Source organism: Adiantum capillus-veneris, chromosome 1, assembly GCF_014529385.1.
Source record: "Adiantum capillus-veneris isolate H3 chromosome 1, ASM1452938v2, whole genome shotgun sequence".
In the NCBI taxonomy this organism is placed as follows: Eukaryota; Viridiplantae; Streptophyta; class Polypodiopsida; order Polypodiales; family Pteridaceae; genus Adiantum; species Adiantum capillus-veneris.
In genome coordinates this window covers 86,829,415-86,846,059 of record NC_140931.1, presented here as the reverse complement: position 1 = coordinate 86,846,059, position 16,645 = coordinate 86,829,415, and the positions used below count along the sequence as shown (strand labels likewise).

The following is a 16,645-nucleotide window of genomic DNA, read 5'->3' as shown; positions in this document are numbered from 1 at the left end:
ATGCATGACCTAATGCTTAAAACAAAACAAAAATATAGACGTCCAAACTAAGGTCGTACCTAATGAGAGGCAAAATAAAAGGATTTACTGAAGCGTTTATCTCGGCCAACCTAAGAGGACCTAAAATTCTACGAATGACATGTTGAAATTGCAACTTAGTACTAACAATTATGTGTACCTTTTGCCTTGCAATGGGAATGAAGGGATCATACAAATTTTCGTGATTCATGCAAACTACTTGACTATGCTAAAGGTTGATTCTACACAAAAATACACAAGCCGTCCTCAGTGGGGGCGCCAATTTGAGGCGGTCTGGGGCGGGCGACAAGAAGAGCAACCTCTAGACACCCTTCAAGGCTCCCGTGCTGCTCAATGGGGCTGGGGCACAACACAACACAAACCAAAACAACAAACCCACGGCCCAATCCCAACTACACAAGGGGCACCACCTAGTTTAAGAGCGAACTAGGACGCAAAAGAGGAGAATCGTTAGAGCAACCCACAAACAAGCAAGGAATTTACACTGACCCTAACACCAATGGAACACTCTCACACACTAAAACACGAGAGAGAGAGAGAGAGAGAGAGAGAGAGAGAGAGAGAGAGAGAGAGAGAGAGAGAGAGATAGAGATAGTTCTCGGGCTGCTTTGAAATGTATCGGCAATGATCAAGCAAACACAACTATATATTTAAGAAAGAGAGAGAAAGGGGGAGGGGGTGCTTGTTGCATTAATACCTTCTTACAAATCTGTCATGACAAATCAAAGTGAGATTAGTATTTGTTCAACATAGCTTGCGTAAATTTCACTACAACACATCACAAGAAAAGCCACCCCAATCACTTTCTTAAGGCCAGGGGAGTCCTCTCCACCCTGTCGCCCTCTTACAATATGTGGGATTTATGGCTAGATTGATGACAACACCAGAGACAAGCTATCAAGAACTTAACAAAAAACGCCAAGACACTTACGCATCATTGTTGTCCATTACTTCACGTTGGAAGGGAGACAAAGTATCCAAGCTTAGTCCAAATCCACCCTCCTTGATTCAGCAAATGTTGGGCTTACACTAGTAGGAGAAATGATAGATTTCCTACTCTCAATTGAATGATCACTCTCTCTCTTACAATGGCATAGAGTTCCCTTGCTAATCCCCTATTGCAACACATGCACGTGCATAAGACAATGAGCTTCCACTCAAGAGCTCCTTCTAGAGAGGTTGAGCTTGGCTTCTCAAGTTATAGCATAGTGCTCTTGCTTATGGCTCCTCCCTTTTGTGCTAGCTACACCCTCCTTTTATAGCAATTTTGAAGGCTAGGGTTACTCCTCTAACCATGGTTGGGTTAGATTTTCAACAATTTATCTAATTTCTTTTGCTTGGAATTATCAAGAAGTTGGTGGGGAAAGAGAGAGGAGAGAAATGGAGGTGATAGGACTCTTCATAGTGGGTTAGTGTTAGTAGAGTTAGTATTAATTTACAAATGGAATTGGATATTTACAATGGGAGTATCCACGTAGGATACAAATAAGGAAGAAAAACTCTTAAGAGGTAAGAAAAGGTGGATTTCTTACAAGGTTGATGCTCCAAGTGTCTTGAGTAGGGCCAATTTTGACGCTTGTTGACGGTCCACTAGCTTTGACGGTACATTTTTTCTCCACTCTTGACCTTCCTTGAGAGACAAGGTAATTGAAGCTGAGTAATCAACCACCATGATGCTGTCTTTTAAGAGAAGAGGCTGAATTTTGTGGTTTTTTGATAGATAAGGGTAATTTGGAGGAGGAAAAATGAGACTAGGTGGTCAATTTTGGAATGGAATTGTGTGTGGGAGGTATGAGTTCACCATGGTTTCTCTTATTCTTCAAGGTTGAGGAGAAGGTGAGTAGGGTGCAGAGAGGAGTGGTGAGAGAGGTGGGCATGATGAGTGGAGAAGTGTGTGTGAAAGAGGAAAATGATAAAGTGGAAGAGAGAGTGTGGCTGCATAGCATGGGAAAACTGAGGTCCACTAATAAAATCATAGCTCACAGCTTGTAGCTCAAAAAAATATGAAAAAATTTGAGGCAAAAGTTCAGCCCACGAGCTACAACTTTTGTTTGTATCACTTTTTCAAATTCGGAGAGCAAGTGAACTTTAAAAATTCAGCAAAACCGACCGTTTTTTTCCACTGCATAAGGTCCTTGTGGGGTCCTTCTTTGGATGATTCTTTTGAATACCTCCAAGAGTGAGCCCTCCATAGTGCATGTATGCATGCCACCTACCCTTTACCTTATTTGGTAGGTCTATAATTGAAGATATTGTTGAGATTATGATATAAGTGAATAGTACAACTAAGAAAATCAAATATTGAGGGGTCTAAAAAATATGTACATGTCAAATATAAATAATATAAGTGGAAAAAATATAAAGGGGTCAAAAGAAATCTCTCTCATTATGAGGCTACCATAAAAAGATAAATATTTTTGGTGTTCTAATTTTTTAGAAAAAAAAAAACAAATAGATGTAGGAAGGGAAAAATCACAATAGTGAAAAATATACACATAAATAAAACTAGTTTTTTTGGATTTTTGTTGGGGTGGAGTTACACCAAATATAAGAGAAGCTTACATGAAAATATTTCTATATGGAATAAAGAGTATGAAAAATGGTAAGAAAAAATTGTGGTAATGGTGAGGCAATGTACAGAGCATAAATAACACACACCTAGGTAGAAATATTTAAATAAATACCAAAATAATTATGAAAAAATCTTTTATTTAGGCCCTATATACAAAGAAATATTTACATACGCATGGGCCATAATATACTTATATTTTTTATATTTTTTATTTTTTTGGCTCAACTAGCCCAATGACTAGCTAATTGAGGGTTTTTTATTTCAGTAAGGAGATATGGGAAAAGTTCCCTAACTCACACGCACCTATATACAGTGCAAGGGTGAGGGTAACCACAGTGTTTGAGTGATTTGATAGGGGGGGATAACTCACTATGGCAATTACAGAGAGCCGAAAAAACGGCTATCAATATAATCTTTGGAACCTTTCTAAATCAGTCCATAGAGCATCATCCTTCAGATACTGTCTGGTGATGGAGGCTTGTTGATGTCTCAGCTGCTTATTCAAGGTAATGAGCTGCAGTGAATGTTGATGATCATTCACTGGTCCTTCATCCTTCACCTTCATTTTCCCTTTAGCCTCTCTGCTATGATGGGATTGATTAGTTGGCTCATCTCCAGTGTTACTCGGCTGCTGTTCTTCAGTCTGCTGATGACCCAACTGTTGTTCTATTTTCTGTCTTTCCTGTTGTTCCTCAGTCTGGTCTGGTTGGTCTGGTTGTGACTGGCCTCCTTCATCTGGCCCTGTCCCAACCAGTACCAGGTCCTGGGGGTGGAGATGGTGGTGGGGGATCATCATCATCCTGTGTATGCCCGGCTTCTTGATCATCCTCTTCCTTATCAGCTTCATCTTCTTCTTCTTCTTCATCCTTCTCTAGGGATGTTTGCTGCTCAATATAATCCATGATGGCTTGGTTCATCAGAGCATTGTTGAACTCACTCACCTTGTCCTGCAAATCACTTTGCAGACTTTCCATCAAGGACTTTAAATTTTCTAAATCAAAAACAGCATTGCTTGCGTGGTTTAAAATTTCAGACAAGCTATTGTAGATGTATCTGTCCGTCAACAAACGCTTCAGAGCTGTATGGTGTAATAGCAGCTTTCTAAATTCTGCCTGCTTCGTTCTGAGCCCCATTTCAGCTCGCTCGACAGCTCTCGATGCTTCATTCCTTTGACTCTTTATGATCATAATTTCAGACTCAGCTTTAGCTAACTTTTTGTTCAACAACTCCTGAGATCTTTTTGATTGAGCTTCCAATACCCTGTGTTGTATGTTTTGCACTTCCTGGGATTTCTGGAGTGTGGCAATCTGATGCTGTGCTTCTGCCAAGTCAGCTTTAATCTTTTTGACTTCATCTTCTGATCCAGCAGCCTCCACCAATTGTCCCATACAGCTGACAATGGTATTCCAAGAGGACTGTATCAGTACTGAACATCTGTCTTTGACCGTTGTTGGATCAGAATCAACTGGTTCATATATTGCCACAGGAGCCACATAAGGTAGAGATGCATAATCAGTTTTGGTGAGTAAGAGATACCCTCTTAATTTCTGAGTTTGCATTTGCTGTAACTTATCCTTTTTAACCAGTTGCAGAGGGTTTTGAGAAATGACAGGAATTGTTTCAGACATAGTTGAGGACGCTGGACCTTTCCCTTTATCCAGTTGATTCTTGCCTTTGTCCCCTGACTGGTCTGGTACCTTTGCCTCAGTGACTGCCTTTACCTGATCTTTCCCAGTAGCACCAACTAATTGATCAGGCACAGTTTGCTGAACAATATGCTGTTCCGTTTTACTTCTCTCAGCTTTCTCAGTGCTCACTGCCTTAACCTGGCTTTCTATTTGCTTCAGAAACTCACTGCTTTTTGTCAGTGTAATTCTTGGCTTCTTTGAACTGCCAGCTTCCTCTGCAGTGGCTTTCCTTTTCAGGTCATTGGAAATCGTTTGACTTTCTGTTTCCTCGTCGTCTGAGGACAGTTCAATTTTGTTAGGTTCAGAAATAGGCTGCTCACTCCAAGCCAGCTTTACCTGCTCATTAACATCTGCAGCAGTGGCCCAATACAAAAATTGCCAGACATACCATGCCTTGAAAACAGTTTGAGATTTCAACTTGGCAGTCTCTGGAAGTACATTATGCAAGAGTATTTGACACAGGTTGATATGGACTTGTGGATCCAATATCTTGGCCAACAGCATAGCAAATAATTTTTCTGACACATAAGTTGGGTTATTCTTAAGACTAACTACTTCGGCTACAAACCTGTAAGCAGCGGAGGCTTCCAGTCCTGGTACTGGAACTCCTTGAGCACTTGTCTTGCGCTTCTTTCGAGCTGCTTCATCCTCCTTTAGAGCAATACTTATTTGCTGCGCAGTTGCCACCGATGGTTTAGTCTCATTGGGCATCCGAAATGCAAATGGAATGGCTTCTGGTGTCATTGACACCCTCCTATTATTTATCATAGCACTGCTGTTTTCTACATCAAAGGAATCAAGAACTTGCTTGATGATCCCTGCATCAAAAGCAATCCTTGTCGCTTGCAATACAACTCGCAGATCCCAGAGTTGTAGCAGAGTCATTGCATGATCAGTAAAGACATATCATTGGATTTTACTGTATGGAAGAACAGGAAGGCTTGCCTTTGCCTTTGCAATGATAGCCTGGGTTTCTTCAAGAGTTTCCTGCATCTTCTCTGAACGTTTCCTTCTACCCATACACTGTGAGGTCGACGACGATGAAAGAGGCGAAGACGAAGAGGACTTACTTGTGTTAAAGCCGTTGCCTGGTGTCGCTGGTAAGGTTGTTTGACAGTCAGCTGTCTCGTCAAAGGTTTGAAGTTTGCGGCTGTAGTGCAGAAACCTCGGAGCTTGGCGATGGCGAATGGTTGACAGGAGGAAAACGTTGCGCAGGAGATTTATGAGGAAAAATGCTAACTCTCCTGACTGTTATACGTGTTCGCGCCATAAAAGCTCCACCACTCGCCGCACCTAGACTTGTCTGTGCCGTTGCTGACATGGCAAACATGCATTGGACAAGACTGCAACCCATCCTTGTACTAATTATCACTGGCATACCATTTGACCGCTGGCCACTTAAAATTTGGAAAATGTGTTCATACTGGTTCTGAACTGATTCCTACTCTGGCTGGACCATACTGGTATTGGTTCTTAAATCAGCCTGATCTGATTCTTCAGGTACTGGTTCTGAAGCTGGAACTAGTTGCACATGGAAAAGACCAAAAATATCTGATTCTGGTATCTCTTGATCAACAACCTCCAGTTCCTTAGTGACTTCTTCTAACCCAGTTTCTCTGGTCTCTAAGTAATAAAGTTTGATCTTTGCTCCATTATATACTCCCGGAAACATCAGTCCTGATAAGTCTTTTAATCTGACTGTGCCATTAGAGAAGACCCAATCAACCTCGAAAGGTCGTGCCCAGGCAATCTTCAAATTTGGCTTCTTTGGACCCAGTCTTGACTGATATAGAAGCACTAAGTCTCCTTTTTGGAATTCTCAGACTTTAATTTGACGATCATGCCTGAGTTCATCTAACTGCATCAGTTCTTCCAGTCGTTTCTTAAGATTATGGTTGAAGTCTAGTCCATACTTTACAGCCATTCTCAGACTGGGGATTATAAACTCCATAGGAACCACAGCTTCAGTTCCATACACCATTCTGAATGGTGTCATTCCAGTAGTTACCTTATAAGCTGTCCTATAAGCCCAGAGAACAGTCTGAAGCTTCAAATCCCACTGGTCTGGTTTCTTTTGTACCACCTTAGTGATAATAGTCTTAATTGTCTTATTGCTACTTTCAGCCTTTCCATTGCATCTGGGATATTAAGGAGTAGATTTCCGATGCTTGACTGAAAGCATATCCAATAGGATTTCCATAGTATCATTGATGAAATGTGTCCCTTGATTGGTCACAATTTCCACTGGACATCCATATCGGCAGACAATATTCTCAAACAGAAATCTTGCAGTTGACTTGGCTGTGTTGTCAGGAAGAGCCTTAGCTTCAACCCACTTGGTAACATAACAAGTACCCATCACGATGTTCTTGTTCTTCCTGGGAGTCACCTTCTTAAAAGGTCTCATAAAATCCAATCCCCATTTCATGGATACTCCCAATGGTTGTATTGGCATTAAGGGAGTCATGTCTGCAGCTGTTGGTCGGCCCATTCTCTGGCATATATCACAAGTTTTACAAAATCTTCTGACATCAAAAATCATTGTTTGCCACCACAGACCTGCTTGCAGAATCTTCTTGTAGGTTACTTTGTTGGAAAAGTGTCCACCAGACTCTCCATTATGTGCCTCTGAGATAACTTGCATTCTTCCCTCGATTGGAACACATCTCCGAAGTATACCATCCACACCCAATCGATAAAGTAATCCCCCAATGATGGTAAATTTCAGGCTTTTTATGAGCAGAGCCTTCTTCTGATTCTGTTTCCAATCTTCTGGAAAGGCACCTTGGGAAAGGAATTGATAAATATCATACCATTCAGGATCCACTGATTCTTCTGCTTCTAACTGAAATAAATCAGCATCCACTGGTTCATCTCTCAGAGGTGATTCTAAATATCCTTCTGTACTTCTGGAAAGGAAGTCAGCTCCACAGTGGTTTCGGCCAGGCTTATGGAAAATTCTGAACTCAAGTTCCATAAGGAACATCATCCATCTTATCAGTCTGCCTTGAATAATGACTTTGTTAATCAGAAACAGAAGAGCTTGATGATCCACATAAAAATGAAATAACTTCCCCAATAGGTAATGCCTGAACTTTGTAGCGTTAAAAACCATTCCGTGGGCTTCTCTTTCAGTAGTCATATAGCCTTGTTCAGCCTGACTGAATCTCCGACTAGCAAAATAGACCGGATAGTCTGTCCTGCCATCTGGCTGAGCTAATATTGCCCCCATTTCCAATCCTAAATCATCTACGTGTACCTAAAAAATAATATCCCAATTCGGCTGCCTGAGGACTGGTTTGTTGGTAATGGCTTTTTTCAAATTCTGGAAACTCTCCTCACATTCAGCAGTCCAATTGAACTTACTTGTCTTCTTTGTAAGCTCATATAGTGGTACTGCTTGAGAAGCGAATTTGTGTACAAATATTCTATAAAAATTCACATACCCCAAGAAAGAACTCAACTCAGAAGCAGTTCTAGGAGCTTTAGCTTGCTGGACACATTGTATTTTGTCATTGGCCATTTCTATTCCATTGCGGGAAACCACATGTCCCAGTAGCTGTCCCTTCCAAACCAAAAATACTGATTTAAATGGATTCAAGCAAATCCTTTTCTCCTGACAGCGTTTAAAAACCATCTCTAGGAATAGAAGGTGTTGTTCCTCAGCTGAATAGACAGTGAAGTCATCCATGAAAATGGCGAGGAACCGATGAAGAAATTCATTAAACATCTCCATCATACACCGCTGAAAAGTAGCTGGTGCATTGCATAGGCCAAAAGGCATCACCAGATACATGAATGCTCCCCACTCAGTGATTAAAGTGGTCTTGGCCCTATCTTTCGGAGAAATCTGTAATTGGTTATAGCTGCTATAACCATCCATGAAGCTATACATCTCATATCCTACGATCTCATCAAGCAACATATCAGTAAAAGGTAAGGGAAACGGATCCTTGATGGTCGGGGCATTTAGTTTCCTATAGTCGACACAAACCCTTAATTTCACATTTTTCTTAGGAACGACGACTATTGGAAATAACCAATCACTACTTGCTACCTCCGTAATGAACCCCGCCTTGAGAAGATTATCAATCTCCTCCTTGACCTTCTTTGCATAGTTGGGGTTCATCCGGTATCTTTGCAATCTGACTGGCCTAGCTTCTGGTTTCAGTGGTATTCTGTGCTGACAGACTTCACGATCTACTCCCTTCAAATCTGTATGTTCCCAGACAAATACATCTTTATAGTTTTGGAACATTTTCCTTGCCTTTTCCTTCATTGCCGGTTTCAGGTGCTTGTTGACTTTGGTCATTCTGGGATTTTCCTCTGATCCCAAGTTCCACTCCACTTCTTGATCATCTGGAAGAAACCAATTTGGTCCTCCTCCTTTTCGTTTGGTCGAATCTTCAGCGTAGTCCCAAGAAGGTCCATTCATCTCTGAATCATTATTTTGATTTAGTGGATCCTCTTCAGAACATACTGATTCTTCTATTTTTCCAGTATCCGCTGGTTCCTCCATTCTTCCAGTTAGCTAAATGGTTCTTTCCCTTATATTGACTTAAGTAAACTGGTCAGGGAATTGTCTCTTCTGCTTGTCAGCTTGTTCTTTGTTTATTAGGACTGCATTCAAATCAATTTCTGCCAAAGGAAAGATGTTCATTGCTGCTAGCATTCGCTCAATTTTCTTAGCTCAGCATTTCTGACACAACTCCTTCGGCCTCAGTTCCTTTTTCCATATGCTCCCTGGACATCCAAAACTAGGAAACTAGTTTTGAATTTTTCCCTCCCCACTCTTATCTGCATGTTTTCAATCATACCCGTCGCTTGTACGACTCGATGATCTGCCATTCTTACTTTGAATGGTGCTGGTTTCATGTTAGTGATACCCATTCTTTGTTGAAGATGGGCTCCCATTATATTGACTCTTGCTCCTCCATCCAGTATGACGCTTGAGAGAGGTTCCCACTGATTCCTGACCTTGTAATCTACCCGAATAAGTGGAACTTCATCATCCCGGACAACCGTCAGGTCTACTGTTATGGCCTCTGCCTCAGTCTTCCTACGCTGCCTGATAAAGTTGGCCACCTCATGTAAGGTCTTTCTTATATCCTCTAGCTCTACAGTCAGCTTCTGGATTCTATCACAAATTTTCACCTGAATTTCCTCTTGCTCCTGGTCAGACTGATTGTCAGAGCCTGAAGAGCTAGTGTTTTCATACTGCCATTCTTCTTTAGCAGTACTACTCTTTCCCTTCTCTTCCATCTCATCAGCTAGTCCATGTACTACAGCCAGCATGGTCTCTGTCATGGTCGGTATTGACTGATCTTTATCAGTCGATTGGGTTGGTATCTTCTGAATGACTCTAGCCTCGGTACTTTCTGGCTGCTCTGGTAGCTTCTTAGCTAAATCCTATGTGATTTTAGCTGCTAGTTCCCGCTTCTCTTGCCACTCATCTACCACCTTTTCCTTACCCTTGGCCTTCCAAACTTCCCTTTGTTGGGCCCACTTGCTGCTGTTGGAGTTGGCTGGTACTTCTGAAATGTCTGGAATCTCTTCAATGATTACTTCTTTGCTCCTGGTAACTACTCTGACTGGGACTGGCTCTGGTGCCTTAGCCTCAATAGCAGTTGTTACCGATGCCTTTGGACATTGGGCTGCAAAATGACCATACTTCCCACAGGTGTAGCAATTCATGCTTCTGGTCTGGAAGTGGCCTCTTCCTCTTCCTCTGCCCATTCCTGGTTGGTATCTGCCTCGTCCTTGACCAATACCACTGGTACCTGGTCCTTCTTCTTGGGCTACTTTGATTGGCTCTACCTTCACTGGTTCAGTGTAGGCAACCACTGATAGATCCTTTCCTTTCTTAAAATGATGAATTCGGATGCCACAATTATTCCATAGGTGACCGAAGGCCTTGCAGTAGGTACATTGTGGGCATTCCGTGGAGATGTGGTCCTTGGATATACATCTTGAACACCAAGTATCCATCTTCCGGACCGGCTGTCTTGTGTGGCTAATCTCTGCAATTTGCCCAGCCATTTCTTCAATTCTCTTGGTCCATGATCCTTTCTTTGATTTTTCCTTTGTCCGATTATCGGAGCTGCTCTTGGAGCTGCTAGATGTTTCACTGGAATCGGTTGCTTCAATAGCCGAACTACTACTACTGGTCCTTCGCTTCTTGTGGCTCTTTTCTTTCTTAGCCTGCTGTTCCAGTTTTAATGCTCGTTGGACTAGGTCGGTGAATTTCTTTGTAGGGGCTGGTACTTCTTGTTCTCTCAGCTTCTTGCTTCTGAACCCATTCAAAAACCATGCCCTTAATCTCTTCTCAGATGGTGGTTCTTGCAACTGTCTGGTCAGTTCTTTGATCTTTTCGACATAGCTGCGGACTGACAAATTCCTCTGTTTGATCTGATCCAATTCATAGAGAATATCCTCATCCCCTCGATTGTCGGAATATTCCAACCTGAAGGCCTTAAGTAATTTATTATATGATCTCAGTTGGCATGCAAGGTAATGGTAATATCATTTCCTTGTTGCTTCCTTCAAGGTTTGTGGAAAGTATTCCCCCCAATCATCTTCATCAATGTTTTTTAGTTTAGCATACTGCTCAAAAGCTTGTATGTGAACATCAGGATCATCCTTTTTCCCTCCTTTGAACATGGGAAAGGAAATCTTCAGGGAAGCGGTGTAATTATTTCGATTACTGCTGATCCCGCCAGTTCTCTTCTTGGCTTCAGACTGACACTTGGGAACCTTCTTACAATTGTCAGTGTCAGCATCCCAGTCAATCTCTGTCTCTGTCTCAGTATCAGTATCAGTCCTATGCCTCATCAGCCTCACTATGCTCCTCCTGAGCCTCAGTGTCAGTCATTTTCTCTTGCTTGGGGTCAGACTCTCTTCTTGACTCCTCAGGAATGGGGTCCACACGATTGGTAGATTTCCGGCCACGATTGGATTTTGGTGCCATTTGCTGAAAACTTCAACTAGGAGAAGAGTCTTTCAGTCAACGAGCTTCAGCTCTAGCCACCATGATCACCAAAATGGAATTTGAGCTGATCTCTTGAGACAGCTAATTCCAGTGTTGAAGGATTTCAGCTACTTAGAGTAGGAAGAGTTCAGACAGCAGACTAGACAGAAATCAGTGACTAGACTAAAATATGAATGCTGAAATGAGAATCAGACTTAAAGACTGGAATAAAGTTCAGATTCAGATTCAGAAGACTGTTGAGAAGTTAGTAACACTGGAATATATATATATCATGATTGAGATTACAGTGAATGTGATTACAGAGAATGAAAGTGTAGCCGATAATACTGCCACTGATGCTCAAGTGCAATTATAGCTCCAAGCGCTAATACAAGTGATAACAATTGCCCCCCCCCCCCCCCATATCAAAGTAATGGTCCCTATTTATATGCTTCGGGTTTACCGTAGTATTTACTCTAGTAATTACCAAGTGATTCACTGCCCATCTTCTAAGAACACGTTCCCGCATGGTGACGCGCCAGCCATCTACATATATATATATACTTCTATCATGTATGGGTAGAAGCTTACACTCACCTTCTCCATAACTGTTGCATAAAAAGTGGTAACTTGGATAATGATTTTACTTGGCTATATAAACTTACCAACAAACTACATAATGCATAACATTCTCGAATCTCCATCATTGAAATTCTAGGCCTTAAACATTTAGAAAGAGATAGAATGCTAAAATAGAGGGCATGTAGAAATTCAAGCAATTGAAATTTAAAGAAAAGATGTTTATGAAATCAAAATAGCATCACCTTTGAATCATAGTCACAAAGGATAGAAAAAGAAGCAACTTGTCAAATTCCATCAAAACAAAAGTGTCTCATTTTTTTTATTGGCAACTAAGAGAGCTACTATGACGGACCCAAGCTACATAGTATTGCAAAAGAAGTGATTGATCCATAGTCACGAAGGAATCTTTGAAGATAGACTTGTTAGATGTACGTGCCTCTTTGATGGCTTTCCACAACTTCCCGAACATCTCATCTACATCATTTTGATCCATTGCCTTCATTGCAATGCGTATCAATTCTTCATTTTTCATTTCCTTTGTTGTTGCAAGGAACTATAAATAATAAAGTAGTTTATAAAAGAGGAGAAAACGAAGTCATGATTTTTCAAACAACTCATGGACACGTAAACCTTATAAACCTATATTTATACCTTGCTCAAGGTGCAAGTATCCATCTTACTCTTCTTGATTGTCTTCTTGTTAAGCAAACTTGTGCGGCTTTGATCCTATTAGCATAAAAGATTCAAGAGTTCTATGAACAAGACAAAGCAACATATCAATAATGATAATCTTGCTTGAGAATTGCTTACATTCTCTAATAAGGTATCTATGAATCTTACTGGAGTCTTTATAGGCCTAGAGGACCTTGATGTATGTACTTTCTGCCAAAATTGTGTAAGAATAGATGCACATTTAGTAGTTGTTAGATAGTGACTTACAATAAGCATTACAAATTAACCAATGTAAGATTTAGGGTGAAAACCACACCACATATGTTTTAGGACTAGTTAACAAGTTGCTGGTTAGGTTATCAAAGGCCTACAAAACATTAACAAACAATGGAGTAAGTGGCAACTTCACAAATAAGAAAGTAAACTATTTTATCGTTTTACAAATGGTGTAAAGAGTGCATGGCATTACCTTCCTCTTCTTTGAGGCATTTTGATGTATTAAGCCATCAAAGGCCTAAAAGAAAATGCAATATTTTTTAGTATGTACCCCATTTAAGCCATATTACATAACTTTAAGATAGTGTAACATGCAATCAATAGGATACCCTTTCCTTTTTTGAGATACCAAGACTTTTTAGAAAGAGCTCATTGACTTGATATTTTTGTCTTTAGGAATCCTAATATTTTTCATTTGCATATCAAGCATAAACCACATTTTTTTATGTGAGAACACATAGGCACATGGTCTCAAATCTAAAGACATACCATCATCTTGTTGATACTTGCAAATTTTATCTCCTTATCCCTTGCATTAGGATTTTCACAAAGCTGTAGCACACAAAATGTCAATTCTAAAAGCATTAAAAAACCAATGGAACTTAAGTAGGAAAAACCTTTACATACCCTTGGGTTTGAGTTATTTCACTCCAACACATTTTCCTCCTCATAATCCACAAAAACATGGTTGGAAGTAGTTGCATCTAAGTCTTCATGCTGCACATTTTCCATGAACACGGTATGAGTTTAGAGAACTTACTAGGCGATGTGTCAAAGCTTTTATATTTATTTATTCAATTCATCTATACAAGAGTTCTCCACTTACCAATTCACTTGGCTTTTCCCCCTTTGTAATGGTGGCCTCTTCCACTTTAGAATTAGCAAGTTTGTTGTTTCTTTTCACCACTTCATTGGGAATCTTCACCTAATCAATTGTGGCTTCTTCCACCTCAAGGATATTTCCATTGTATAACGGGATCCTATAGAACTTAGTGAGAATCTCCTTGTCGTAAAATGTATTGATAAGATCGTGTCATAAAATCCATCTTTAAAAAAATAAGTTTGAAAGTAACATACACTTTGAGTGAATAATCGCCAATGGATTTGATCCTCCTAGCCCCACAAACTTGTCATGTTTGGTTGGAATCACATCATACTTGCATAACAATGTTTCATTCACATAGTCGCCATGAGTCTTTGCCTATAACATAACAAAAAACAAGCTAGAAGTTAGTGGCATGATTAAACAAGGAGTGAGTATCATAATTGAGGTAGTAATGATTCAATTGTCGCCACCTCTTGTTTTGATCCTTGTGTCTCAAGCAGAACCATGTGCTCCTTCACTTGCATGTCATCACAATCAATATCTAAGCAAAAAATTTGGCTTCCTTCATGCTATTTTCCAAGAAGTAAAAATGAACAAAGTAAGAACCTCAAATAAGGTAATCTAACAGCTATAAATTAGCACGTAATTAATTACTCTTACCATGTTTGTAGTGCTATCATCATGGCAATAACTAGCCCCTCCGCTAGATATGGTGGTACAATCCTTATGCTTTGTACCAAGAGAGCATAACCATGAGATAAATATGACATGTGCAAAACTTAAAATGGACAATAAAAAGTCATATCTTAAAGAACATATAATGTATATCTTACCATTGTATTAGCAGTCCCATTCAATGGCTCAGGGATATAACAATCTTGCACAAAAGTTTCCGTAAAAGGGTCTCCTCCATCTTCATCTACATGATTAGCATAAGAGGATATGCTCATGGGATCGCCATAGGTGGTGTGCTTTGGCTAAACAAGAAAAGTATGCATCAAAGTGTCAAGCTACCAAATAAAAATACAATGTTTTTTTGTAAATATTCTTTACTTTTTTACCTCATGCATATGAGACTCTTCAAAAGGATGCCTTTGACCACAAGATTGTGTGGCATGACCGTGCACAATGTTTGAGGATCTTGTGAAGGTCTTTTGTCAACATAGCATGGAAGGAAAATAATCAAAAGTTAGCTCACAAACTAAGAAACATTGAGAAACACACTTACACACACACACACACACACACACATTGAGATCACATTAAAGATGTTTAAGAACAAAATTAAAAGCAACTCATGTACTTACATACCTTGGGAGGATCTTCAAAGTGAAGAGCACTCTTCATAAATTGGAGCATGGAGGTGCCCTCGAGTGCTTTCATGGAGCTATCTTGAGAGGGATAGCACCGTTGTCTCCTTGGGTGTATAGTAAGTGGGCTAGGCAAAGGAGGACTTTTCTCTACATTTCCCAACCGCAAACATTTTTTTGGGTTTTTTTGTGCATGCCTCCATTCAAAGACCTTCTCATACACATGCATCTTTCCCTTGATGAATTCCATCAAACTAGTTGAAATCAATGGATCTTTTCGCAAGTTAATTTGTGTGAATGCATGCTTCTCTAAATCCTCAAAACCTTCTTTGAACCAGCCTCTAATTTTTCTCATGCTTTCATTGTAAGAAAAATGTTGTTTGTCCCAATATTTTTTAAGGAAAGCTTTTCCTACAAGAGAATGTTCATGTCTGACGGTAGATAGATAGAAAACCCGTTTGCGCATCATCGGTACGGCATCGGCGTGAAGATATTTCATCTCATGCAACATTTGTAGGTGATCATGATCTTCATTGTCGATTGGATGATGAATAATCCTCGAGGATCTCTCCTAATACTTGGAGCATGTGTGTGTGAACTAGGATTATCATTGAGGATATGCTTGCTCCATCCTAAAAGCATGTGGTGATGCGAAAAGCTTGTTATTCCAAGCTCGATCCAACCTTCGGATGTCATATATAAGAGTGTTTTGCCGTTGATGCCACTTGATGACACCACTTGGGAGTACTCACTTGTGACACAAAACTCCTCCACAAAAGAGCTACTACTTTTCAGTTATCCCACAATGCAATGCTTGTGATGCTTTCATTGCTACATAAAATACAATTGCGAAATTTCAATACTCTCTCTCTCTCTCTCTCTCTCCATCCACGCAATTGTATACTTATACACACAAATTGCCTTCACATCTCTCCTCTAGTCAAGGACAAAAAGTCATATTTATACCATGGACTATCTAAAAATCATAAAGTATTGGATGAAAGAGAAGAATTTGAAGGGATTTGATGCATAAAATTGGTAGTGAAGGAAGGATTATTAATTCCCTTTCAATGATTCTAATGTAGTTTGAATTTGAAAACACTTAAGATCTTGCTTGTTACCCCCTATCATTCATATGGAATGTCTGTATTTAATGAAAAGAAATGCATGAAAGTATAGCATTTAGCCTAATATGATTGAATATGGCGCTTACCTTCTTGCAATGTTATGCTGGTCCATTATCAATTGTCCAGGTCTTGAGCTAGCGGCAAGAGAGGATACTTAGGAGGTATATTTGAGTTAGTGGCCTGAAGAAGAAGATTTCCAGCTTTGATGTTCCAAAAGAATCAATCTATGGCCCATAAGAAACTCCAGCTTTGTCAATGGTGCACCAAAACCACATTTTCGAGTTGCATTCTCATGCAACGTCTGCCTAATGAATGAGACTGTGGGTGTTTATGAGAGAGAGAGAGAGAGAGAGAGAGAGAGAGAGAGAGAGAGAGAGAGAGAGAGAGAGAGAGAGAGAGAGAGAGATAGTCATGCTCTCTTGCAAGCCCTCAAGCCGTCCTAGACTTGTGCGCCACCATAAAGAGAGAGAGTGAGTCTACCCGCCAACAGTACGTAAGCAAGTGGTGCAGGCCAGATGTGTGTGTGTGTGTGTGTGTGTGTGGGAGAGAGAGAAAATATGTTGTCCTGCAAGCCCTCAAGCCACCC

General features: G+C 40.3%; 2 pseudogenes; both read right to left on the bottom strand.

The window, feature by feature from the left end:
• Positions 1-14,462, bottom strand: part of LOC147465118 (uncharacterized) — a 37,030-nt pseudogene extending 22,568 nt beyond the window's left edge.
• A 209-nt stretch (positions 14,463-14,671) lies between these two features.
• Positions 14,672-15,574, bottom strand: LOC147465117 (uncharacterized; annotated as a pseudogene).
• Between the last annotated feature and the right edge of the window lie 1,071 nt (positions 15,575-16,645).